Raw genomic sequence first — 26,913 nt, forward strand, 5'->3', positions numbered from 1 at the left:
ATGCCTGTGGTTATAGTTCCATCTGGGAATGAGTTGTCTTTGCTATGTTAATGAGACAGGATTAGTGTAGCGTGTGTCTTGAGTCAATCTCTTTTGAGATATAAAAGATATTAAACAAGTTTGAGGGAAGCAGAGATGGGGGAAGAGAGATCACCCAGAAGCAGAAGCTCAAACAGACAAGGACCTTCCCCCCAGAGCTGAGAGAGAAAGCCTTCCTCCAGAGCCAGCACCTTGAATTCAGACTTCTAGCCTCCTGAACTGTAAGGAAATGCATTTCTGTTTGTTAAGGCCACTTACTTGTGGTATTTGTTATAGCAGCGCTAGGTAACTAAGGATTCCACCACTGAACCACCACTCCCCCCACCGATAAGAGGGAAAAAAAAAAAATGTTTATTGAGACGCTATCCAGTCCGCAAACATGGCTCCCTGGATCCTGGTAACAAACCTATTAGATAGCGGTTACAGCCATTTGTCTTGCTGTATCTGGGGAATTTTTAGCCTGAATGTACCCCCCCTCCCAGAAAACTCAAAGCCCAGCCTCACTTGCAGCCAGGATGCAGCCAGGTTATTCAGCCAGCACAGCCTGAACCAATCACAGCTCCCATAGGACCTTTCTTCCACAATACGCCTTATCTGGGTCAAAATTCATAAACAGCTCACCTCCAAGAAACATCTGCAGTTCCTCTTACACCCCACTTTTTCAACAGTTTTTTCCTACGAATCCACAAAGGAAATCTGCCCACATAGTTAAAGGAAGTTTATGTCGTATATTCTAAAAGTTAGAAACACTCATTATTCCAACTCTGTTTTCCAATATATACCTGAATATCCTTTCAGATGTATTCTTTCTGTTGTCTATTGGGACTCCCCTTGTTTTCAAAATATGTATTTGAATTTTTTCCCCACATAAGTATTTTAATTTGGTTACCGTTACTCTTCCTGTTTTAAATATGTGTACTTGAACCTCTTGTCAAATGTATACCCTAAATTTGTTTACCTGTGAGAACAAGTGCCTCCCTGCCTTGTATGTGTGGTATGTGTGTGATGTGTGTGGTATATGTGTGTGGCCTGTGTGTGATGTACATGGTATGTCTATGGTATATGTGTGGTGTGTGATGTGTATGTGGATACATGTGGTATGTATATGGTGTGTGTGTATGTGTGTGATTTGTATGTGGTATGTGTGTGGTATGTATATAGTATGCATGGTGTATGTATGTGTGTGGTGTGTGTGATGTGTGTGTGTGGTGTGTGTGATGTGTGTGGTGCGTCTGCTATGTATGGGTGTGGTTTATGTGTGTGATATGTGTAGTGTGTGTGGTTTGTGGGTGTATGTGGTGTGTGTGTGTATGTGTGTGTTGGAGTGTAAAGCAGAGCCTATAGAACAGGGTGTTAGGAGCTGAGGTGAGGCAGTCACCTGGCTTCTGTCTGACGGGTGCTCCTCTCGTTTCATCCTGCGTGTAGATTGTCTAAGAAATGGGAGAAGTCACGTTTCAAAACCTTCTGTGCTTGTACTGCCCCACCAGAATGGGTCACACTGCGTGAGCTAAGACCAAGCTCATGCAGTTTCCGTTCTCAGGACCACAGGGAAGTTGCCGTGTGCACTTCTGGTAGCAGAACTACATTGCCACACCGAGGGGGTGCATTTCCAGTCACAGGTAAAGAAACCATGTTTTAATCCATCCAAGAAGCAAATGAATGGATTTTTGAACTGTTGAGACCACTCAGGGAGCCTCCATCTCTCCGGGCAAGGATTCCCAGCCCCAAGGTAGGTGGTCCCAGGTCCTTCCTGTCAGTGAGCCCTGTGGAGCCCTGCCTGGCCCCTGTGTTCTTGGGGATGTATTAGTTTCCTGTCACTGCTATAACAAATTATCATAGACTTAGTGGCTTTTGTTTTTTTAGTGACTTAAAAACAACACGCATTTATTATCTCACACTTTTGGAGGTCAGAAGCCCAAAATGGGTAGGCAGGGCTGTGTTGTTTCTGGAGGCTTGAGGGGAGAGTCCATTTCCTTGCCTTTTCCAGCTTCTAGAGGCCGCCTGAACTCCTTGGCTTGTGGCCCCGTCCTCTGTCTTTGAAGCCAGCAGTGTAGTACTTTCCAATCGCTTTCTGACCTCTGCTTCCATCTTTCTGTCTTCTTTCTCTGACTCTGATCCTCCTGCTCCCTATTATAAGGAACTTATAATTAGGTGAAGCAAACCATTAGTGCACTTGCCTACTAACGGAAAGGTTGGAAGTTTGAGTCCACCCAGATGTGCCTCGGAAGAAAGCCCTTATGATCTACTTTATAAAGATTAAAAAGGCATTGAAAACCCTATGGAGCATGGTTCTACTCTGACACACATGGGGTCGCCTTGAGTTGGAGTCGAGTTAACAGCAACTGACTTTTTGTGATTACATTGGGCCCACCTGGGTAATCTCCCCACCTCAAGATCCTTAGTTGAATCATACCTCTAAAGTCCAGTTTGCCCTATAACCTGAACTGTGTGCAGATTCTGCGGATCAGGACACAAACATCTGCACTAAATGACACCCAACAAGCGGGTGGGTGCTCTCAGCACCTCTGCCCTGGGCGCTTTGTGCCGCTGCAGTCTTGGACTGCTCCCTTCTCCCTGCCCAGCACACACCCCTCCGGACCCAGGCACCCCAGGCTGACCTCTACATCTGCAACCCTTTTCTTTCAACATCTGCAGGCCCATGGCCCTTGAAGGGCTGTGTTTCTCATGACTTGTGTTTGGCCTTTTCCTATTAAAGTTACCTGTTGAAAAAAAAAGAAACCCGTTGTTATTGAGTTGATTCTGACTCATAGCGACCCTATAGGATGGGGTAAAACTGCCCCATAGAGTTTCCAAGGAGCAGCTGGTGGATTTGAACTGCAAACCTTTTGGCTAGCAGCCAAACGCTTAACCACTGCACCACAGGGGTCTGTGTGAAAGTCAGTGCACTATTGATTTAGCTGGTGTAAAAGCCAGCTGTTACGGATTAAATTGTGTCTCCCCAAAATATGTGTGGGCGTCATCCCGTTTGAAAGCAGGCTTTCTTTGTTGTGTTAATTAGATCAGACCTGAGCAGGGTGGGTTCTAAATGTCATCGCTTTTGATTTATTGAAAGAGCAGATTAGACACAGAGACACACCTGCTGGGGAGACAGACATCATGTGGAACACTCGGGGCCACCAGAAAGGAAGGAATTGACAGGGCTGAGACACTGATTTGAACTTTTAGCCTCCAGAACTGTGAGAAAATAAATGTCTGCTCTTCAAAGCCACCTACTTTGTGATATTTCTGTCACAACAGCACAAGGAGGGTAAGACACAGCCTTGAACTAAAGAGGGAGTGAGCAAGCAAACTCATTGCCCTCCAGTCAATTCTGACTCATAGTGACCCTATAGGACCCCGTAGAATTCTGACTCATAGTGACCCTATAGGACCCCAGAGAACTGCCCTATAGGGTTTCAAAGGAGTGGATGGTAGATTCGAACTGCTGACCTTTTGGTTAGCAGCCAAGCTCTTAACCACTACACCACCAGGGCTCCAAGGAGAGAGTTGAAGAATTAAAATTGTTATCAAGGGTAGAAAGGCTTTGCTGCCTTTCTTGAGTAATCCGTATAAATTCGTTTAGCAACCAGGCTATGACTTTCTGGTTGCAAAAGGGCCACTTTGGGGCTGTGACCTGGCTAGTGCCCCGCCAGTTGTTTTGTCTAGTTGTAGGGAAGAGAAGGGGTTACAGGGGTAGAAGGTTTCTTCACTTAATTCCTTCTTCCCCATGGGCAATTTTTTCTGAGTACACATTGCCCTAGCAAATGCTTATGCCAGAATTGAGACTTCCAGGAAAAGCTGGTGTGGGGGGCAATAATGCCCACCACCTGGCTCAGCACGCTGGATTAGCTCAGCCAGTACCTACGAACATCAGCTAGGTTCTTCTACTTAATGATAAAATAGGGAATGCTGCACCTTGTTCCCTGGAGTTCTAAGGCAGCTTAGAATAAGAAATACATTAGATGGCTTTTTGTACCATATGCTTGTGTTATTTTTGCAATGTAAAGATTTATAAATAAAAAGAATATATGATACAAAAATTAGACGTAAAATTATAGACCTAGGGAAAACAGGTGAGTGGTGGAAATTCCAAGTAGGCAGGGGAGGAAGGAGGGAAGTTCTGTGCATTTACTAACAGCAGCTTCCTGGCAGCCAGAATAAAACCCAGGCTACTGAATCACCGAAGGCAAGCTACCTCTGAGTAGAGGGGGCAGGGTATGCTTTATGCTTCTAGCCAGACTTCTGCTACTTTTGCTCGAGTGAAGACTTCTGCTTTGTTGGGCCTTAATCCGTAGGCTAACTTAAAATTAAATTTTTAAAACGTTTGTCCATTGTTGGTGGGAATGTAAAATGTCTCAGCTGCTGTAGAAAAGAGTTTGGTGGCTCCTCAAAATTTTATTAAACATAGAATGACCATACGGAATTATCAGAAATTCCACTCGTGGGCACAGACGGAGAACTTGAAAGCGCAGTTTCAAGCAGATACTTGGACACTGATGTCAGTGTTCACTGCAGCCACTGTTCACAACAGCCAGGAGGTGGGAACAACCCAAATGTCCATCAACAGGTGACTGGAGAGACTAAATGTGGTATGTACATACAATGGGGTTTATTCAGCCGTAAAAAGACATGAAATTCTGTTACAGGCTACTACATGAATGAACCCGGAAAACCTTATGCTGAGTAAAATAAGCCAGTCACAAAAGGACAAATATTGTGCGACTGACCCCGCTTATGTGAAACATCTAGAATAAGCAAATGCATAGAGACCAAAGTTGATGAGTGGTTACCAGGGGTTGGGGGGTTGGTTTAGAGGTTCTGTTTAGTGGGTACCGAGTTTCCATTTGGGGTGATAAAAACAATTTGAAATAGATAGTGGTGATGGTTGCACGAAACAGTGATTGTAATTAATGCTACCGAATTATATACAGAAAAATGGTTAAAATAGAAAATTTTATGTTAAACATATTTCACCACAATAAAATCTAAAACTGAAAAGAAACTCAATTTTAATTGACCTGGTATTCTAAACTTAACAAACTTTTATTACTTGTTATAATAGTGGTATTTGGTGATTGTGGTGAGTCTATGAAATACAGGAAAATATGAATTAAAAAAATCTCCCATAATCTTACAACCCAGAAATGACTACAGATTTTTTTTTTTTTTTCCACATTCTGAAACTCACCAGTAAAATGGGGCAAAACTAAAAAACCCACTGCTGATTCTGGCTCATAGCAACCCCACAGGGTTTCCAAGGCTGTAAATCTCTACGGAAGCAGACTGCCACATCTTTCTCTCTTGGAACCACTGGTGGTTTTGAGCCGCTAACACCTTTCGCTGACGCCTTTTGGTTAGCAGTCAAGATAGATTTAAAACGGCACCACCAGGGCTCCTTAAAATGGGGCAAGGAGATAGCATAGCTTCACCCTTTTAAGGAAAGCTGTGGAAACCACATTCAGGACAGAAGAGAAAAAGCTTTTGTTTCTCACTTGCTGGTGTTTCATGGCTGCCGGTAGTTTTCGCATTCTTTACAGATGCGGTCCTGGCCTGCCAAAGCCTCAACCATGACTAGAGCCACATTAAAAAGAGGTGACAGACGCGCCCCTGGGGTGATCCCCAAGTGCAAAGGAAAGGCAGAACCTGGACAGGCCTCCTCAGCTGCTGCGTGGGAGCGTCCCACCACCGTCCTCTCCCTTGTCAGCCTCCCTCAGGCCAGCGCCTCTGTGTGACCTGTGTGACTGAGCCCAGCCCACCGCTGTGCAGTAAGTCACGCTTGTATGTGGGGACGCTCCTGTATTTTGTGGGTGTTAAATGCCTATGAACTCTGGCCTGACTTTTGTCCTTCTCTTGCCCAGTCTTCAACTATCATCAACATGAAGTTTTCTGTCAAACCTCAAACACCAGAGTTATGTCACTCATTGTGTGCCCATACAAAACAAAACAGAGCAGAACAGAGCAAAAGAAAACAAACAAAATCATTTGGGCATGCTTGTTGGTGAAGTGCCAGACAGTCAAGCATGTTGAGAAAGCACATAGCTGTTTTTGGTATTATAACCAGGCTTCACAACCCGGCCTCTCCCCTCCCCCCTCCTCCCTCCCTCCCTTCTCTTCTTTCCTTCCCTCTTTCGTTTAACAAATATTTATTGAGCATCTCGTCTGTGCTAGGCCCTGATCAGAACAAAACAGACAAACTCTCAAGCCTGCGGTGCTGACATTTCAGCGGTGGCGTCAGACAGCATGCAGGCCAGCTGAGAACAGGGACCATGCCTCCAAGAGGAGATGTCTGGATTGAGTTCAGTTCCCGTGGTTCTCTTGTTGGTGTCTGCAGTTGCGGATTCTGTAGGCACCCCTCTCTCTTCTGTTCCCGTGCTAGGCGGAGGTCCCAAGGTGGTTGAATCCTCCGGGTATGGGGTTGGGGACTCCTGGAAGGAAGCCAGGTACTGCCCTTCCAGCAGTATCAGAGAGGTACCACCCCCCACGGCTTTCCTAAAGTCCCCACCAGTGGCCCAAGGACCCTGGGGACGAATTCACCGAGTGGCAATTTCTCCCCCCCCCAACTTACTTCTTTTGCTCCAAGGGCCCTGACCGACGGCCTCCTGCCCTAACTTGGCCCTCCGGGGATGTGCGGTGGGCAGGGGACCATTCCCTCCCGGCTGCTTCCTAGTCAACCAACCAGGGACCCGCGTACAGCTGCAAAGCTCCTCACCGCCCCCAGGAGGCACAGCAGCATCTATGCACATCGCCCTGAACCTACCTGAACATCTGAGTCAAGGACCCAGGGACACTCTAGATTCCCCAACGAACATCACCCTACGTTGCCTGGGGAAAGTCAGTCCCAAAGGACCATGGTTCAAATGAGGGCAATGCTAGTAAGCACACATAATTCAAGCACTCGAGGTTTTGACTTATCCAAGATTGGAAAGAGACGCATCAGTTTACTTTTTTCTTCCTTCGACAAACATTTATTGAGCACTTACTGTGTGCCAAGCACTGTTCTAGGCGCTGGGGATCCAGCAGTGATCAAAACATTGTCACTAAATTTAAACTTCTCTAGGACTGTAATATGAGGCAGTGGTGTTCAGTGGTAGAATTCTCCCCTTCCATGCGGGAGACCTGAGTTCGATTCCCGGCCAGTGCAGCTCATGCCAGCTGCCACCCGTCTGTCATTGGAGGCTAGCATGTTGCTATGAAGCTGAACAAGTTTCAGTGGAGCTTCCAGACGAAGACAGACTAGGAAGAAAGGCCTGGTGATCTACTTCTGATATTCAGCCAATGGAAACCCTATGGATCACAATGTTTTGATCCCCAACCAGTCATAGGGATAGCGTGGGACTGGGCAGTATTTCATTCTCTGATCCCCATGAGTGAAGCCCAACTTGATGGCAACTAACAACGACAGTACTTTAATAACTTAATAGTCTCTAGGAGGACATTTTATTTTTACCTTTCATAGGCAAAAAGTGTCATTTAAACAGGAAGTAATATAGAGATTAGTGGGCAAAATGGACTACTGAAAAAATGTTGCACTTCCTGACCTAGTTAGAATTTTCCATCCGCAGAGAGAGTGTGTTTGTTAAAAAGCTGGCAGCCAGTGTGCATTCGCTTCACAAGGCTCAGGCCCAAACCCATTGCCATCTAGTCGATTCCAACTCATAGCAACCCTATAGGACAGAGTAGAACTGCCCCAGAGGGTTTCCAAGGAGTGCCTGGTGGATTTGAACTACTGACCTTTTGGTTAGCAGCCAAGCTCTTAACCACTGTGTCACCAGGGTTTCCATCAAATCATTTTTGGTACCTAAATCAAATGAAACCAAGCTCCATGTTTAGCTTCCCAGGGCTCTACAGCCTTGGAAACCCTCTGGGGCAGTTCTGTTCTGGCCTACAGGGTCACTATGAGTCAGAATTGACTTGATGGCAATGGGTTTGGCAAGAGCTAGGGTCAGACAAAGTCCAGGAAACGTGAGAAGGGGCAGCTGGTCTTGAATCTGCCATGAACACTGCTGAAGTTCTCATCATGCTGTTGGAAGGCAGCAGACCCGCTGTTCTCTGCACCCACTCCTGGTGCCCCGTCAGCTGCTGGGGCCTTCTGAGGCCCAAGAAGTCCCTGGGTGGCACGAATGGTTAAGTGCTCGGTTATTAACAAAAAGCTTGGTGGTTGGAGTCTACCCAAAGGTGCCTTAGAAGAAAGGCCTCGTCTTCTATTTCTGAAAATTTGCCATTGAAAACTCTGTGGATAGTTCTATTCTGACACACACGGCAACTGGTTTTCTGAGGTCCAAGGCCCCAGCGGTCCTAGGAGCCCATGAGGGGTTTTTCCTCCACCTCTGGGGATGCAGCGGGGTGGCGAGGGGGTGGGGGAGAGCAGGGCTGCGCCACGCGGGACCTGCCCACACCCCCTCCACCTCCACGTCCCCCCCCAGCCAGCTCCCTGGCTGCTGGACCCTCCCTTCTTCCTGGGCCAGGCATCCAGCCCAGCTCAGAATCAGCCCAGCTCTATCCGCCCAGGAGCCTAGGACCAGGAAACCAAATCCCACAGAGGTTTGGGGACCTGGACGCTCGAGTGGGGGAGGGAAGTGGCCTTCCTCCTCCTGGGCTGACTACATCTTCTGTTCAGGGTATTCTTCTGCCAGCGTTTGTACTGGAACTACAGCTGTGTCAACATCAGGGCAGATGCCGAGGGAAGGACAGTCTAGTCCCTCGACTTCCAAAACAGATTAGTCTTGTTTCTGAGAATCAGAATACTAACCTTCTGCTCCGCCTTGAGTTTAGAAATGGCTGTGATTGAGAGCTTTATTGGTTCCCTAGGGGTGCTGTAACAAAACACCACAAACTGGGTGGCTTATAGGAATAGAAATTTATTCTCACAGTTCTGGAGGCTACAAACCCACATTCAGGGTGTGGGCAGAAGCACAGTCTCCTCTGAGGCTCTAGGGGAAGATCCTTTCTCTTTTTTCTCTTCTCTCCTGCCTTCTGGTAGCCCCCGGGGTTCCATGGCTTGTGGTTTTCCCATAACTCCATCTCTGCCTCTGTTTTCACATGGCGGTCTTCCCTCTGTCTGTCTGTCTCTTCTATTTTATGAGGACCCCACTCAGATTGGGTTAGGACCTACCCTACTCCAGTATGATCTATTCTTAACTGAAAATATCTTCAAAGACTATTTCACGAGTACTAGGGGTTAGAACCTCAGCATAAAATTTTGGGGGACACAATTGAATCCATAACAGGAGGTGATGTACCCCACCAGCAACAGTGGAAAAGAATGAGAAAAGATGATAAATTGGTAGTTAGGGAGAGGTAGAGCTTTAGTTGTTGTTTTTTGAAAACTACAATGTAATAGCCGTTGCTTGTCCATTATTTAGAGGTTTAACACAAAATCCTTTGTTAAGAACACAGCACTGTGCTAAAACAGGGCTTTCCTTTAATCACAGTTAATCATTGGATTTTTTTTTGAGTAATTTTAGATTTTCAGAAAAGTTGCAAAGATAGTATAGAGTTCCCACAAGCTCCTTACACAGCTTATGTTTTTCCCGAGGATAACATCTTCCTTTACTGTGATACATCTCAAATCCCAGATGCCAGCATTGGTACGGTAACTGTTACAGGAACTTCAGACGTTATTCAGAGTTCACTAATTTTCCCCTTACTGTCCTTTTTTCTGTTCTAGGATTCAATCCAGGGTACCTCATCACAGTATACTGGATTTGTTTTTAAGTGGCAGATACGACAAACAGGATAGAATGCACCGTATGACATCCTATTGGTACTGTTGAAGTCTGGGCTTAGTTGGAGCCCTATTTTAAAAAATTATTGTGCTTTAGATGAAGGTTTACAGAACAAATTAGTTTCTCATTAAACAATGAATACACACAATGTTTTGTGACATTGGTTGCCAACCCCATGATGTGCCTATTTGTTTTTTTTTAAAATAATCCAACCTATTGACTTTAAGATCAAAAAGATATACAACTGGATTTGTCTTTTACAAGCAAGAGCTTGCTAAGCGTGGGAAGTTTTACTTTCCCTTATAATCTCAGCATCCTTTGTTTTAAAATTGTGCACAGTGAGGAAACTTTGGGGGGGTGGATATTCATTATTTTGGTTGTGCTGATGGTTTCACATATGCCAAAACTCATCGAAATGTAGGTCAAGTTTGTACAGCACAGTGTGTGTCAATTACACCCCAATCAAGCTGCTGAAAGAAAAACACTGCACAAAATGTCAAAGACCTTAGACGCTGGACCACAAAACGCTTGGTCCATGCTGGTCACTGAAGTGGACCAGGACGTATATATTATTCCAGGAGTCAAATTCCACCTGTTAGAGTACTTCACTGAGAGGGGTTTTTAACTCTAAAGACATTCCACTCAATCCGAATTGGGAATCCTGGGGTTTCTTCCCATAGCAATCAGATCAGAGCCTAAATATAAAAGTTGTCTGCATTTAATCCTGGCTCTGACCCCAAAGTGGTTCTATAGAAACTCCAGCGTCACATGGTACTTGGCGTGCCAACAACCCAGTGAAGTCATGTGTAAACTGGGGCTCGCCCACCTGCAGGCCGAAGGTCACTGGGGCTGATAAGAAGAGAAAATAACCAAGAGGCCAGAGGAGTTGTCTCTATGGAGAACTTCATACCACATACTTTAGCTGGGTGTGGAAGGAGTTTTGAAAGCCTAAGCATCACAGAATAAACAAAGTAGGCCATGTGAGAATATCATAGCTATAACACAGGCCCACAATCCCAATCCACAACTCCAAAATACTAAAAGCTTTGAAAAGCAAAAGCTTTTTTGTAACTCGTTTGGCAGCAAAACCTGATCTGAATTGCCGTGAAGCTATATATAGTCTTTCATTGTGCTGGCAAAGGTGAAATAATCATACCCTTCCCTTGAGAACTATAAATGGTTTGATTACAGGGTGCTGCCCTGCACCCTGCTGACCCTGCTATGACGCAGTATCATCTTCCTAAACCACAAATGGCAGGACATTTCTGACCCTGGGGTTGCCAGATAAGGGACTATACGTCTCTGCTGATAACCACTCCAATTTATTGAGCACCTTTGACCTGGGACCTTGGGAGGTTATCTCGGGGATACTCCTGTAAGGAAAGAATCAGTCTCACCTTCGTATCTTCAGTGAATCTGAGTCTCAGAAGCATTGTGTTAGGGTCTAAATTGGAAACAACAATCCACCTGCAGTGGGTTGGATTGTGCCCCCCCTCACCGTGATATGTTCAAGTATTAACCCCAGTACCTGTTCATGTGACCTGATTCGGAAATAGGGCTTTTGCAGATGTAATCAAGCTAAGATGAGGTCATACTGGAGTAGTTGTTGTTGTCAGGTGCTGTCAAGTTGGTTCCGACTCATAACAACCCTGTGTACAACAGAACGAAACGCTGCCGATCCTGCGCAATCCTCACAACCATCGCACTTCAGTCCATTGTTGCAGCCACTGTGTCAATCCATCTTGTTGAAGGTTTTCCTCTTTCTCACTGATCCTCTACTTTACCAAGCATGATGTACTTCTCCAGGGACTAATCCCTCCTGATAACATGTTGCGAGAGAAGTCTTGCCATCCTTGTTTCTAAGGAGCATTCTGGCCATACTTCTTCCAAAACAGATTTGTTCATTCTTCTGGCAGTCTATGGTATAGTCAATATTCTTCACCAACACGGTAATTCAAAGGCATCAATTCTTCCTCGGTCTTCCTTATTCATTGTCCAGCTATCTCATGCATACAAGGCGATGGAAAATACCATGGCTTGGGTCAGGTGCACCTCTGTCCTCAAAGTGACATACTTGCTTTTCAACACTTTAAAGAGGTCTTTTGCAGCAGGTTCGCCCAATGAGTGGGCCGTTTGATTTCTTGACTGCTGCTGGTGGGCTCCAAATCCAATGACTGATGTCCTTGTAAAAAAAGGAGATTTGGGCACTGTGATGGTTAATGTTATGTGTCAACCTTGGCTAGGCTGTGATTGTGGTTATCCTCCATTTTGCGATCTGATGTAATTATTCTCTGTTTTGTGATATTATGTAATTATCCTCCATTTTATTTGCTGCAATTCCTAACTTCTATGTGTTAAGAGGCAGGATTATTGTAGGGTGAATCATGAGTCACATTCTTACAGGAGAGTGTGACTCAAGTCACACTCTTATTCCAGTCATGCCATTACTCAAGTATCCAATGAGAAGGGAGTTTCCTTGGGGGTGTAACCTGTATCCAATACGTATGGATGTTCTGGCAAAGCTTTCCCTTGCTTTGGATCCTGCATCTGGCTCATCATCATCTGACCTCCAATTATTGGGACTTGAGCCAGCAGCCTGCCATCTGATCTGCTGCTTTTGGATTCGTCAGCCCTTGCAACCATGTGAGTCAGGAGAAGCCTCCAGCCTGATGCCTCACCCACGGATTTTGGACTTGCCAGCCTCCACAACTGTGTGAGACTTTTCCTTGAGATAAATCTATCTATCTATCTGTCTGTCTGTCTGTCTGTCTGTCTATCTATCTATCTATCTATCATCTATCATCTATCTATATACATATATATGTATAATCTTTTTATATTTATATATATATATACACTTCACTGGTTTTACTCATCTAGACTACCAAGCCTAAGACAGACAAAGATACAGAGACACAAAGTGAGAAGGCCATGTGTAGACGGAGGTAGAGGTCAAAGTAATAACGCTACAAGCGAGCAATGACAAGGATCGCCAGCAACCATCAGAAGCTAGGAAGAATTGAGGAAGGATTCTCTCCCAGAGCCTTCAGAGGGAGCATGCCCTGCTGAAACCCTGATTCCAGATTTCTGGTCTCCAGAATGTTGAGAGGATACATTTCTGTTGCTCGAAGCTACCCGGCTTGTGTACTTTGTTATGTTCTTGTTAGTCGTGGTGAGTCGATTCCAATTCATAGCACCCCCATGTATTACAGAGTAGAGCTGCTCCATAGGGTTTTCTTGGTTGTAATCTTAACAGCCCTTTCCTTCTGCAGAACTGCTGGGTAAGTTCCAACTTCCGACCTTTAGATTAGCAGTGAAGCCCAAACTGTTCGTGCCACCTAGGTCAGTTAAGTTCTTGGCTACTAACTTAAAGGTTGGCAGTTCAAATCCACCCAGAGGTGCTTCCAAAAGAAAGGCTGGTGGTCTACTTCCAAGGGTTACAGCCATTGAAACCCTATGGAATGTAGTTCTACTCTCACACATAGGGTCACCATGAGTTAGAATTTACTCGGCAGCAACTCAACTTTGTACGGCAGCTCTATAAGACTAATACACCACCTGATCTAGCGTAAGAAGAAAACAAACCTATTAAGGAACATTGGGTAGCAGAATCCTCAGAGGGGTGGGAAAGCAGCCTGGAGGCCCTGTGACCAGAAATGAGGCCAGGCTACAGACAGAGCAGCTCTCTTGGAAATGTTCTTTGCCTCCAACCTCAACAACATGAAGTGGTATTGCACTAAGTGTTAAACCAAGCAATTTTTGCCCATGTAACAAGGTGAAAAAAAAAAAATCTTCTTGTTTCATTTACATTTTTTGACTGTGAGTGAGGCTGACCGTCTTTGGTTTAAGAACATTTCAACTTTCCTTTTCTGTGAGCCAGCTGACCAGATCTTTTGCCCTGTGTTTGAGTCGGTTGTTGTTGCTTTTTGGTGACTTTGTCTTAATGATGTTACTTCTGTTCAGTCACGTGTGTTGCAGGTATGTTCCCCAGGCCGTAGTTTGTTTTTTTGGATTAGTTTATGGTGATTTTTCCCATACAGGAAATTTATCATTTTCTTGCAGAGCAGCGAACTATTATACAACTGGAAATGAATGTACGGATAGGGCTTGATCTTTAAGTTGGAGTAAATGAAAAATTTCAGGGGCAGAAGAGTGTGTATCGTATACTCCCATTTGTGTTTTTAAAGTATGCTTGTACCTGCAGTGAGTATTCTATAAGGATATACAAGAAAACAGTGACAGTGGTTCAGTGCATGAACACGCATTGCTTTTGTGTGCCTCTATCTGTCCCCTTTGTACAAGGCAAATAGTAGCTTATTACACACGCAGCTCTGCACCAGCTGCGAGAGAAGAGGGAACGGGAGTCACTTTTTACTCTTTATTGAAAACTCTTTTGTTCCTTTTTGAATTTTGTGATACATGGATGAGACCTTTCTGAGACCTTCTCAATGAGTTAATTATTTAATGAATCAGTTATTTAATGTAATTAAATTTGTAATTGTTTCCCTTTATGCTTCTGTGTGGGGTTTTTTGGTGTTGTTGTTGTTAGAAAAGAAGTTTTTCTATAATTTAATATTGTTAACAAATTCATCCATGTTTTCTTCTAGGATTTTTTTTTCAATTGAATTTGACTATTATGTTGTCAAGGTCTTCCTACACACACACAGACAGACACACACACACATACACAAATATATTGATGTTTTTTAATTTGGGTTGCTACTGAATTTAAAAAATAATTTGGTGAGAGTTGATGTATTAACCTTTCAAGCTTCGTTAAAGTCTGATACCCCTAAAAATAGCCCCTATACATTTCTTGCTAAATTTATTCCTCAGCATTTTATCTTCTGATGTTTTGCTGAGAGGATTGTAAAAGGGACCTTTTCTTCTGTTATGTATATTTTAGTTTCTTTTTTTAAATATACGACACTTGGTGTTTCATATATATTAATTTTTTTATTGTGGTAAAAATATATATAACAAAACCTTTGTCAACACCACAATTTCTGCATGTATGATTCAGTGAAGTTCGTTACATCCATCATGTGGTGCAGCCATTCTCACTATCCTTTTCCAAATTATTCCATCACCATTAAGAGACGTTCAGCACCCCCTAAGCAATGGCTCCCCCTTCCCCCTCCCTCTCACCCCTGGAAACCACTAATTAACTTTGGTTTCTATATATTTACCTATTTCACACAAGTGAGAGGATACAGCATTTGTCCTCTTGTGACTGACTTGCTTCACTCAGGATAATGTTTTCAAGGTTTGTCCATATTGTGGCATGCATCGAGACTTTGTTTCTCTTTATGGCTGAGTAATATTCCATTGTAGGGGTGGACCACATTTTTTTCATGCATTCATCTGTTGATAGGTCGCTTCCACCGTTTGGCCATTGTGAATAGTGCTGCAGTGAACATTGGTGTAATATATTAATTTTGTGATCAGTTACATTATTACATTCTTTGATTGTTTCCAGTAGCTTTTCACTTGGTTCTCACTGTCTCCTCATCTTCCAGTGGGGATGGTTTTACTCCTCTGCCCCCTTCCCTGCTCCATGGGGCTGGTAAACCTGAGCCCAGAACCGCAGTGTGAGATTGCTTCTGGAGCCCTGAAACGACAGAAACTGAGCTGCTCAAGCTGGCAGGGGCAGCAGGGACAATGTTGGGGTGAGAGTCCCTGCCCAGCCTACCTGGAGAAGGCTGCTGAGCTTAAGGCGTGAGCAGAAGCTCCTCCACCAGGTCAGGCAGGACCTCAGGGTGGGTGGCTTTGCTGCAGTTGATGGCATTCCATTAGTGAACCCTTGTCCTGTGCTCTCAGGGCGCCCCGGATGTGTGTGCATTTGTACAATAGAGCTCTGAAGAGCCCCACTGTCCCCCCAGAAGGGGGACACCTGGACAGGAGCCATGGAGCTGGGGCAGAGGACCCCACTGAGTCAGTTTCACCATTTGCCAGTGGCAGAGAAAGGCCCGGAAATCCCACTGAGGATTTCAACAATTTCCCCAACAGGTGAGAGGAGCCCACTTAGAGAGAGGCCTCCTAAAAGGGAAAACCTGGGTCTCTTAGCTGGTAGCTGAGGACATGGTTGTTCACTCAGGGCAATGACCTCAGGGGGGCCAGGAAAAGAGAAGAGTGTTTCCCAGCCACTGAGGACATCCTGACAGGTCTGTAGGTAGCACAAACCATTTGCACTCGACTGCCAGCCTAAGGGTTGGTGGTTGCAACCCACCCAGCTGTGCCGGGAAGAAAAGGCCTGGCAAGCTGCTTCTCTTAAGATTACAGCAAAGGATCAAAGGAGAATGAAGAACACCAAGGACACGAGATAATTACGAGCCCAAGAGGCAGAAAGGGCCACATAAACCAGAGACTACATCAGCCTGAGGCCAGAAGAACTAGATGGTGCCCGGCTACAAGCAATGACTGCCCTGACAGGGCACACAACAGAGAATCCCTGAGGGAGCAGGAGACCAGTGGGATGCAGACCCCAAATTCTCATAAAAAGACCAGACTTAATGGTCTGACTGAGACTAGAAGGACCCCCATGGTCATGGCCCCCAGACCTTCTGCTGCCCCAGGACAGGAACCATTCCCAAAGCCAACTCTTCAGACAGGGATTGGACTGGACAATGGTTTGGAGAGGGATGCTGGTGAGGAGTGAGCTTCTTGGATTAGGTGGACACTTGAGACTATGTTGGCATCTCCTGTCTGGAGGGGAGATGAGAGGGTGGAGGGGGTTAGAAGCTGGCGAAAAGGACACGAAAAGAGAGAGTGGAGGGAGAGAGCGGGCTGTCTCATCAGGGGGGAGAGTAAAAGGGAGCCTGTAGCAAGGTATATATGGGTTTTTGTGTGAGAGACTGACTTGATTTGTAAACTTTCACTTAAAGCACAATAAAAATTAAAAAAAAAAAAAAAATTATAGCCAAGAAAACCCTGTGGAGCAGAGTTCCACTATGTACACACAGACATCTTGAGGCCCAGAGGTGGGATTGTGGGGCAGTGATGTGGTTGGGGCTGATGGGTCATTTGGAGAAGGTAGACCACAGAGGGAGTCCCTAGGTGGCACAAACACCTACGTGCTCAGCTACAAACAGAAAGGCTGGCAGTTCAAATCCATCCAGAGGTGCCTCAGCATCAAAAGATCATAGCCATTGAAAACCCGATGAAGCACCACAGTTCTACACTGACACACGTGGGGTCACTGGTTTGGTTTTTTGACCCTCAGGACAGGGAGAGAAGAGGGGAGCCTTCTCCAGAACCATGCCTTGAAGAGGTCTGTGACCCTGGACATTTGATGTCAAGTGACCAGTCCCAGGCATCTTATTGGGGAGGTCCCCTACTCCTAGAATCAGTCTCGCTGAACCTGGAAAAAGGCTGGCTGGCAAAGGATAGCCCGAGAGCAGCCCCCAGATGACCCTGAGCACACTTAGGTAAACACAACTTGGGGCCACCTTTGATGCTGGGGCTGGAGGCAAGGCTGGGTTAGCACCAACAGGAAAGGAATCGATATGTGAGATTTGGCTCACAAAGTAACGTCTTTCAGCTCACGTAAACTCAACCCAGCCCCCACAATTTTGCAATTGGATTGTAGTTTGTGCTCCATCCACTTAGTAAAATTTGCCACGTGTTGCGCATCCTACTTGCTCCTATGTGGTTTATGTGAGAAGACACTTTTACCAGCGGTTAAAGTCCTCCAAATTTTCCACCAGCGACAGAAGACAAAGAGGCATGTGGTTATTATGTGATAACCACACAGTATCAAAAGTTACTGAGCTAAGTGTGAAAGTAACGATGAGCACTACGAACATCAAGGAAACTCAGGAAACTATTCCTCGAAGCCTTCTGATTGCTCCCAGCACTGCGTAAAAATCAAACCGCTTCTTCTCAGGTCAAGCTTACATGCTCTTAGAGGGGCTGAAACCCTCTTGGGGTGTCAGGAAATCAGACCTGGTAAATAGGCCTCCTTGGTCCATTCTAAAGTCTGAGGAAACAGTCACTGAGAGATTCTTGGTCTTCTTTTTATTAAAAAATTTTTTATTGTGGTGAAATATACATAACAAAGCATTTACCAGTCCAACCCTTTTTCCTGGCACAATTCAGTGACATTGATTACAGCCACCAGGTTGTACAACTACCCCACTCTCCGTTCCCAATTCTTCCATCGCCGCTAACAGACATTCATAACTCTTAGATGTCCTTGATCTTTTAGGACGGAGAAGAGAGGCTTTCACGAGGTCGGTGTAGCAAAAGCTGGGATAGGTGGTCCCATCTCACACTGAAAACAAAGGTACACCAATAGCTCACCGACTTCACGTCCACAGATGTTTACTGAAAAGCTATGAGGCGCGGGTCATTCGCAAGCACGTAAGTGGTAACACAGACTCTGCCTCCAGGAGCTTGCAGTTAAATAAGAGTAGAAGATATGAACACAAACGCTGACAAGATATGGTGAGGAGTGTTGTCAGAAAGGAGGGGCTGACAGCGGAACCAAACAGTGCAGAGGAAAAGCGTGGAAGAGGCTCTCCAGTCCCTGGGGTGTGGCCGCTGGGAACAGGAGTGACTTTTGGAGACTGGCATGGGTACAGCAGTGGGCAGGGAAGCAAAATTGAGGGAGTTAAAGTAAGGAGCCCTGGTGGCACAGTGGTTACAGCACTCAGCTGCTAATCAAACCCTCGGCGGTTCGAGCCCACCAGCCCCTCCTCAGGAGAAAGATGTGGCAGTCTGCTTCCATGAAGATGACAGCCTCAGAAACCCTATGGGGCAGTTCTGCTCTGTCCTACAGGGTTGCTGTGAATTGGAGACTTGAGGGCAAACAACAGCAAAGAATGAGTGGGTGTGAGGAAGCCGAGTCACCCAGCTGATCTCCTGTGAGAAGCCTGGTGGTAACTCGAGGAGGTGGGGGGAGGGGGGTCAAAGGAAATTTAGGTGTTTTTTTTTTTGTTTTTTTTTTTTTTAAGTTGTGTGAAACCTGAGCATGTTTACAGGCAGAAAGGAAGGTGCTAGTGGAGGAGGGATTAAAGATGCTGGCAGTGAGAGGACAGCCACTTGTGTTTCCATGTGACCGTCGGTTACGTTTGCTCCATGTTGTATACACACAACACACAACACCTGTTGCCGTCGAGTCGATTCTGACTCATAGCGAAACTATAGGGCAGAGTAGAACTGCCCCATAGGGTGTCCAAGGAGTGGCTTGCGGATTCGAACTGCTGACCTTCTGGTTAACAGCCTGAGCTTTTAACCACTGTGCCAACCACATTTTATAAGCAAACCTAAAACCAGTTGCGGAGTCGTTCTGACTCGTGGTGACCCCATGTGCGCCAGAGTAGAGCTGCACTCCATAGGGTTTTCAATGCTGATCTTTGGGAGCAGATTGCCGGGACTTTCTTTTGAGGCATCTCTGAGTGAGTTCAAAGCACCAACCCTTCGGTTAGTAGCCAAGCACTTAACTGCTGGCACCACCGAGGGACCTAGCCTGTGCTTTTTTTTAACTGCAGTTGCACATTCAGGCACCGCCCGTCTGTTGATTTGTTGTACTGTGGTGGCTTGTGGTTGCTGTGAGGCTGGAAGCTATGCCACCAGTATTTCGAATACTACTATGTCACCAGCGGTGGACAGGTTTCAGCAGAACTTCCCGACTAAGACAGACTAGGAAGACAGGCTTAGCAATCTACATCTGAAAATCAGCCAGTGAAAACCCCATGGATCAAGTAGCTCTGGAATAGGAGCCGCCGAGGTTGGAAGACACTCAAAATACGCAGTGGCTACACCCTGGACTCAAACATACCAACGATCATGAAGATGGCGCAGGGCCAGGCAGTGTTTCATTCTGTTGTACATGGGGTCACCACGAGTCAGAGCTGACTTGGCAACAAGTCAGAGTGGGGGTGTTCCATTGCTTGATGCATCAGTAGGGTCGGTATGAGTCGGAATCGACTCCATGGCAACGGGTTTGGTTTTTTTGGTGTGTTTGCTTTGCAACAAGAACGTATTGATATTTGACTTGAGAGGTTAAAAACATCAGCAACCAAAAATGAACCAGGGCTCTGTACCCTGCTGGGTTCTGCACTCTTCCCTCCAGGCATGCGTTGCTCGTAGCTTACAACCGAGAGCAAATCACCACTGATACTCACTTCACTCATCTGTGAAATGGGAATCCTAATACCTGTTGGGCAGGTTAGCCAGCTGACACAGTCTTGGCACGCAGCAAAGGGTTGGCTTCCTTTGGGACTCATCACAGCGTGGATCACCTGGCACCTCCTACAGCCTAGAGACCAGCCTGAAGTCTCCTAAAGACCATGCCCCAGTCTTTCACCAACGCTGTGGCTAAAGTGTACCTTGCTTTGCAAGGGTGTCCACCTGTCCAGGTTTGCCAGGGGCTGAGGAATTTCCTGGGAGGTAGGACTTCAGTGCGGAGACAGAGAAAGTCCCAGGTAAGCTAGGATGAGTGGGTTGCCTCGTCTTGGGTGTTTGTGTGCTCTTATTAGGGGAATGGCTTCCTGATCAACAAGACGTGAAAGGCGATGAGCTCTCCAGCCCTGGGGACAACTCTTCCTTGGTCACGGAGATGCATAGCAGGCTGCAGGGTAACAGACTAACAGACATAGGCAGTGAGGGGCTGGGGAGGGAGTGTCTTCGTTTCCCAGGGTCATCACGACAAAAAATGCCGCAAGGGGGTGGCTTTAAAGAACAGGAATGGAGGCTCTATACAAATTAGGGCATCAGCTCTAGGGAATGGCCCTTCCTTGTTCGTAGCCCTGGGAGTTCCTTGGCATTCCTTGGAGGCTGTCCCCTCCACTCTCGCCGTGTGTGTCTCTGTGTCTGTTCTGATCTTTTTATAACTCAGGAGTGATTAGGTTTAGGATCCACCCTATTCTGATGAGGGAGCCCTGGTGGTGCACTTGTTAAGCACTCAGCTGCTAACAAAAAGGTCAGCAGTTCAAAAACTCCAGGAGCTCCTTGGAAACCCTACGGAGCAGTTCTACTCTGTCCTGTAGGGTCGCTATGAGTCAAAACGGACTCAATGGCGACGGGGTTTTGGCTTTGATGCATTGGAAGCTGATGGGAGAAAGAACGATAGGGCCCTGCTTTACCCTAAGGGCTGGGTGTCAGAAAAGGTTAGGACTAAAGGGATCCTAAACCTAGGGAAGGAGCAAGTCTGGGTCAGCCCGTGAGGGCACTGAGACCCTGAGGAGTGGGGAGGCTGCTGTGGCCTCGATGCCTGGGGAAGGGGCTGCGGCCCTGAGGTGTGGGGAGGGTGCCATGGCACTGAGGTGTGGTGAGGGACTGTCAGGGAAATGCCCATGCACGTGTGGATCAAAAGCAAGCAGCTAATACACTATTGACAACAGCCCCAAAATGGAAACAACCCAAATGCCCATCAGCTGATAACCGGAAAACAAAATGTGGTCCATGGATGAAATAGAATATTATTCAGCCGTAAAAGGGAACGAAGTACTGATGCATCAACGACACAGGTGAATCTTGAGAACATTATCCTGAGCGAAACAAGCCGGTCGCCAAAGCCCACATACTGTAGCATTCCTTTTAGGTGAAACTTCAGCAGGAGACAAATCCTAAATAGACTGGTGGTTGCCAGGGGCTGGGGGAGGGGGAATGTGGAGGGAGGGAGGGCTGATGGGTCCGAGGTTTCTTTTGGAGTGATGGACCCACCACCAAATCACTGCCGTCGGTGATGGAAGTAGCCTGCAGTTAGATAGTTTGTGACATTTGAATATACTACATAACACTAAATCATACACTTTAAAACAGTGAAATGTATGCTATGTAGATGTTATCTCAATTCAGCTAAGAGCTGGGCAGCTGACTGGGGACACTGTGGGTGCTTTGCTGGGACTCCATTCGGGCTGGGCTTGGGTAGTGACCAGACTCAGTGAGCATGGCAGCAGGATTCCCTGGAGGCCATGAGGCAGCAGGATCGCCTGGAGGTGAGATCCTTGGTGACTGTCTTCCACGCCTGCACTCGGGGCAGGTGGAAGCTAACCAGGTAAAGACAAGGATTCTGGGTGATTATGTGTGTGGGGCTTTACACCTGCTATAATCCAGAAAAAGGGAGCCCAGTGGCACGGTGGTTAAGAAATCGGCTGCTAACCAAAAGGCCAGCAGTTCAAATCCACCAGCTGCTCCTTGGAAACCCTATGGGGCAGTTCTACTCTGTCCTACAGGGTCACTATGAGTTGGAATCAACAGCCACAGTTTTTTACAATCCGGAAATAGAAGGAACTGTGTTCCTATTTTGTGGTACCTCCTGGTGCTGTGTGGGGACATCTGGGCATAGCTGCTCCGTCACGTTGTGGGTCACACAGCGCCTCCTGGGATGTGCCTGTAACCCTTGTCTTCATTTTCTCTGCGCTGTAACAGAGACACCATGCATGGGTGGCTGAGCAAACAGAAATCTGTTCTCTCACAGCCTAGGAAGCCTGAGTTCAGGGCGCTGGCTCTAGGGGAAGGCTCTGGGGAAAATCCCTGTCTCTTTCAGCTTGTCTTCCTTGATTCCTTGGAAATCTCATGGCGTCTATCCTTCCCCCATTTGTACTTCCTGCCTCCTGTTCCTCGTCTGCAACTTTAAATCTCAAAAGTGACAGGTTTAAAACACACCCTACACTGATATGGCCTCATTAACATAACAAAGAACCCCCTATTCCTAGATGGGATTGCATCCACAGGTATAAAAACCAAACCAGACCAGATTCCTACTGTTAGTGACCCTATAGGACATAGTAGAGCTGCCCATAGGGTTTCCAAGGAGTGGCTAGTGGATTTGAACTGCCCGCTTTTTGGTTAGCAGCCATAGCTCTTAACCGCTGTACTACCAGGGCTCCATCCACAGGTATAGGGGTTAGAATTCAGAACACATATTTTGGGGGGACATAATTCAATCCATAACATCCCTCTAGCCCGTGTACCCATGGGCTTTGGTTATGCCTTAAACCCAGCTCCTGTAGAGGACTCTGTGAGAGGTAGGGGAGGGAGAAAGAGATCAGGCCAACCCAGGCGGCAGGGTAGGGGGGACAAAGCAACCCAGGAATTCACAACTCAGACCATTTCAACCAAGTGTGGGTTTTCTGTGTCACAGAGCTAGTAGAGCCTAGGGCTGTGGCTTCCTGTCTCTCACCAAGCCTCTGCCATCTGCTGTGTAAGACAGAAGTCACAGCTGGGAGTGTGGGAGGCCTAGAGACGGCCAAGCTCAGTGGTTCTCAGTCCAGGCTGCACTTCAGAAATGCCCCGGCTGCAGCTAGAGACCAGCAACGCTCAGGTCTGCCCCAGAGTCTCTGAGACAAGTGGAGTGGGGGATGGGGTCAGCTCCCCAGGTAATTCTACTATGCAGCCAGTGTGAGAACCCTCTTCTACAGAAATCAAGATTGCAGAATTGTTGTCATGCGAAGAGGAGATCAAAGAACATGGAGCCAAAAACAGAGGAGAAAGAACTATAGAGGTGTCCCAGGCGGGTAGTTGATACAAACATGTTATTTTCCTGGACTTTGTGATGTTCATGAAAGTTAACCCCTTTTTCAAATCCGTAACTTGTTCTAATTTTATTTTCTCATTCTACATACATTCTACCTTATTTCTCATACTCATTTTCACTTTCATACCTAATTTTGGACTCTTTGCCTTAGAGAGGGTCCCCCAACATTGTCTGAGTTTTGTTGTCCTTAGTTGCACTGAGTCGGCTCCATCTCATGGTGACCCCGTGCACAACAGAAGGAAACGTTGCGCGGTCCTGGGACATCTTCATGGTCATTGGTATGCTCCATCCATTGTTGTGGCTGCTGTGAATTTTGAGTGCCTTTCAACTCTGGTGGCATAATGGTTAAGAGCTACAACTACTAACCAAAAGGTCAGCGGTTCAAATCCACCAGATGCTCCTTGGAAACTTTGTGGGGCAGCTCTACTCTGCCCTACAGGGTTGCCATAAGTCAGAATCGACTCGATGGCAACGGGTTTGGTTTTGGTTTTGGTTCAACCTAGGGGCCTCATCTTCCATCATGATACTGGACAATATTCTGTTGTGATCCACAGGATTTTCATTGGCTGATTTTTGGTAGTAGATCACCAGGCCTTTCTTCCTAGTCTGTTTTCGCCTATAAGCTCTGCTGAAACCTGTCCACCATGGGTGACCCTTCTGGTATTTGAGATACTGCTGGCATAACTTCCAGCGTCACAGGAACTTGCAAGCCACCGCAGTACGACAAAACTTGGATCTGCCCCTTGCCTAACGGATCTCTTAGGTTCAGGCTAAACATTTTGGCAGGAATGTTTCATAGCGAGGCATCACACTGGTACTCACATATATCTGGCTGTCCCACGTTTAGTGACTGCTCGCTGAAGCGGTGACTGCCAGATCTGCCCACTGTAAAGGTATACCCCCTGCACCACTGCAATTAGTAAGCGGTGACTGGATTAACAGGCTGACTCTGCAAATACCCTTCCCAATAACCTTCCACTGAATGGTTTTAACAACCGTTCATAAGCTTCCGGAATCAGTGATTCCATTGGGAACTGCAATACGTTAATTTGCTGGTTCTTTCATTCCTTTTGCGTCTAGTGGCTAGGATTCTTCTGTGACAAAAGCTTGTCTTCATCAATTTCACAGGTGATTTTAACGTCAACCAACCAGGTTTAGAAGCACAAATCTATTCCAACACGTTCACTTACAGACGAGAAACACTGAGGTCCAGGTGGGTAAAAAGATTTGCTCAAAAATCACAAAGTAACTAGTCATAAAGGACTATTTTTGATACAAAACAAAACTTTTCCTTGAAACAACTCTGAAACGCCAGAGCAGCGCGTCCCCAGATGCCGCTCTTGTAGAACATCTGTCAGCATTCCCAGGAACAGAACACAGCTTGGGAAACAGAGCTGGGCCTCAGGAAACGTGAGCAGACTGTCTGTCCCCTCCAGGAACTAAGTTGGCTCCCCGCCCTCTAACGACGATTGTTTATAGGAGTTCTGGAAGGTCTGGCTCACAAAAAGCAAGACAAGAAGTAAACAAGAGGGAAGTCCCTTAGGTTGTACTAATGGTTAATGCTCTCAGATGCTTATAGAAAGGTTGGAGGTTGGAGTCTACCCATAGGTACCAAGGAAGAAAGGCCTGGTGATCTAATTCTGAAAAATCAGCCGTTGAAAATCCTATGGATCATAGTTCTACTCTGACACATGTGGGGTCCTCATGAGTCAGAATTGGCTCGGTGGCAACTGGTTATAATTATTGAAAATAAGAATATGAAATTATAACCATGTGCATAAAAAAAAAATTTTTTTATAGAATATGATAATCTTTACCAGAACAGCAGGTCTCTAATCTTTTGGTCTCAGGGCCCCTTTATCTTCAAATTTACCGAGGACACCAAAGAACTTTTGTTTATGTGGGTTATATATATCGATATTTATTATATTAGAAATTAAAATAGAGAAGAAAGCTTAAATACTTATTCATTCATTCAAAAATAACAAGCGAGGGCGGCTGACTTTTTGTTTGGGGTAGTGAAAAATTTTTGGAACTAGATAGTGGTGATGGTTGCATGACACAATCAATGTAATTATGTCACTGAATCGTACACTTAAAAATGGTTAAAATGGCGAGTTTTGTTATATATATTTTACCACAATAAAAGATTTTTTTAAATGAGAAATAAACCAATGGCATGTTAACATGAACAGCATATTTTTTTAATGAAAAATAATTATTTTTTCAAAACAAAAAAGTATTAAGTAAGAATTGTGGTACTTGGCAATTTTCAAATCTCTGTAATATCTGGCCCAACAGAAGTCTCCCGGGTTCTTCTGCTGGCTTCTGCACTCAACAGATACAGTATCACATGTCATGTAGCCTCTGGAAAACTCATGAGAGCATAAGAGTGAAAAAGGCAAACAACTCTTGGTATTATTATGAAAATAGTTTCGAACTTGCAGACTTCCTGAAAGGGCTTCAGACCACACTTTGAGAACTGCTGTTCTAGAATACTCAAGAGACTCAGCCAAAAGTTTTACTGGTATCAATAAGCTTGTAAAAGTGGCTGGATAAGTGATAAATATATAAATATAAGACTAATAGATAGGCGCCCTGTTTGCACAATGGTTAAGCTCTCAGGTGCTAACTGAAAAGTTCCTGGTTCAAACCCACCCAGCGACTCCACAGGAGAAACACCTGGATGGAGATTAAAAAAAAAAAATTTTTTTTTTTTTTACCAGCCAAAAAACCCTGTAGGGCAGTTCTACTGTGTCCTAGAGGGTCGCTATGGGTCAGAAATCAACTCAGTGGCACCAAACAACAATAGATAGGTAGGTAGGTAGGTAGATGGTAAAAACTCATTGGCGTCGAATCAATTCTGACTCATAGCGACCCTATAGGAAAGAGTAGAACTGCCCCATAGGGTTTCCAAGGAGCAGCTGGTGGACTCGAACTGCCGACCTTTGGGTTAGCAGCTGAGCTTTTAACCACTGCACCACCAGGGCAACAGATAGATGACAGATAGACAGCTGCTGTTGAGTTGACTCCAACTATGGCAACCTTATGTACAACAGAAGTAAACGTTGCTCAGTCCTGTGCCATCCTCACAATTGCCAGCAGATTTGAGCCTATTGTTGTGGCCACCACCGAGGGAGGGTCTCTGTCATCCTCCTGGCCCTCTACTTCACCAAGCATGATGTCTTCCTCCAGTAACTAATCCCTCCTGATGACATGTCCCAAGCAAGTGAGTCAGGCAGTGTTTTGTCAGGATCCCTAAGGTTTTCACTGGCTGAGTTTCAGAAGTTGATCACCAGGCCTTTCTTCCTAGTCTGTCTTAGTCTGGAACCTCTGCTGAAATCTGTCCACCATGGGTGACCCTGCTGGTATTTGAAATACTGGTGGCTTGGCTTCCAGCATCATAGCAACACACAGCCACCAAAAACTGACAGATGGGTGATAGAAAGATTAACCCCCCCCCTAAAAAAACCCAAACCGGTTGCTGTCGAGTTGATTCTGACTCATAGCGACCCTATAGGACAGAGTAGAACTGCCCCATAGAGTTTCCAGGGAGCGCCTGGTGGATTTGAACTGCTGACCTTTTGGTTAGCAGCCCTAGCTCTTTAACCAGTATGCCACCAAGGTTTGCAGAAAGACCAACAGCCTTCCCTTATACCAAGGTCT

The 26,913-nt window shown here is 45.9% G+C and overlaps 1 long non-coding RNA gene across 1 annotated transcript; it reads left to right on the forward strand.

The window, feature by feature from the left end:
- The first annotated feature begins 1,541 nt into the window (after nucleotides 1-1,541).
- Nucleotides 1,542-5,796, forward strand: LOC126061635 (uncharacterized). Its single transcript, XR_007513859.1, has 2 exons — nucleotides 1,542-1,768; nucleotides 5,577-5,796. It is a non-coding gene; the product is annotated as an uncharacterized LOC126061635 (long non-coding RNA).
- The last annotated feature ends 21,117 nt before the right edge of the window (nucleotides 5,797-26,913 follow it).

Source organism: Elephas maximus, chromosome 18 (genome assembly GCF_024166365.1).
Source record: "Elephas maximus indicus isolate mEleMax1 chromosome 18, mEleMax1 primary haplotype, whole genome shotgun sequence".
NCBI classification, from domain to species: domain Eukaryota; kingdom Metazoa; phylum Chordata; class Mammalia; order Proboscidea; family Elephantidae; genus Elephas; species Elephas maximus.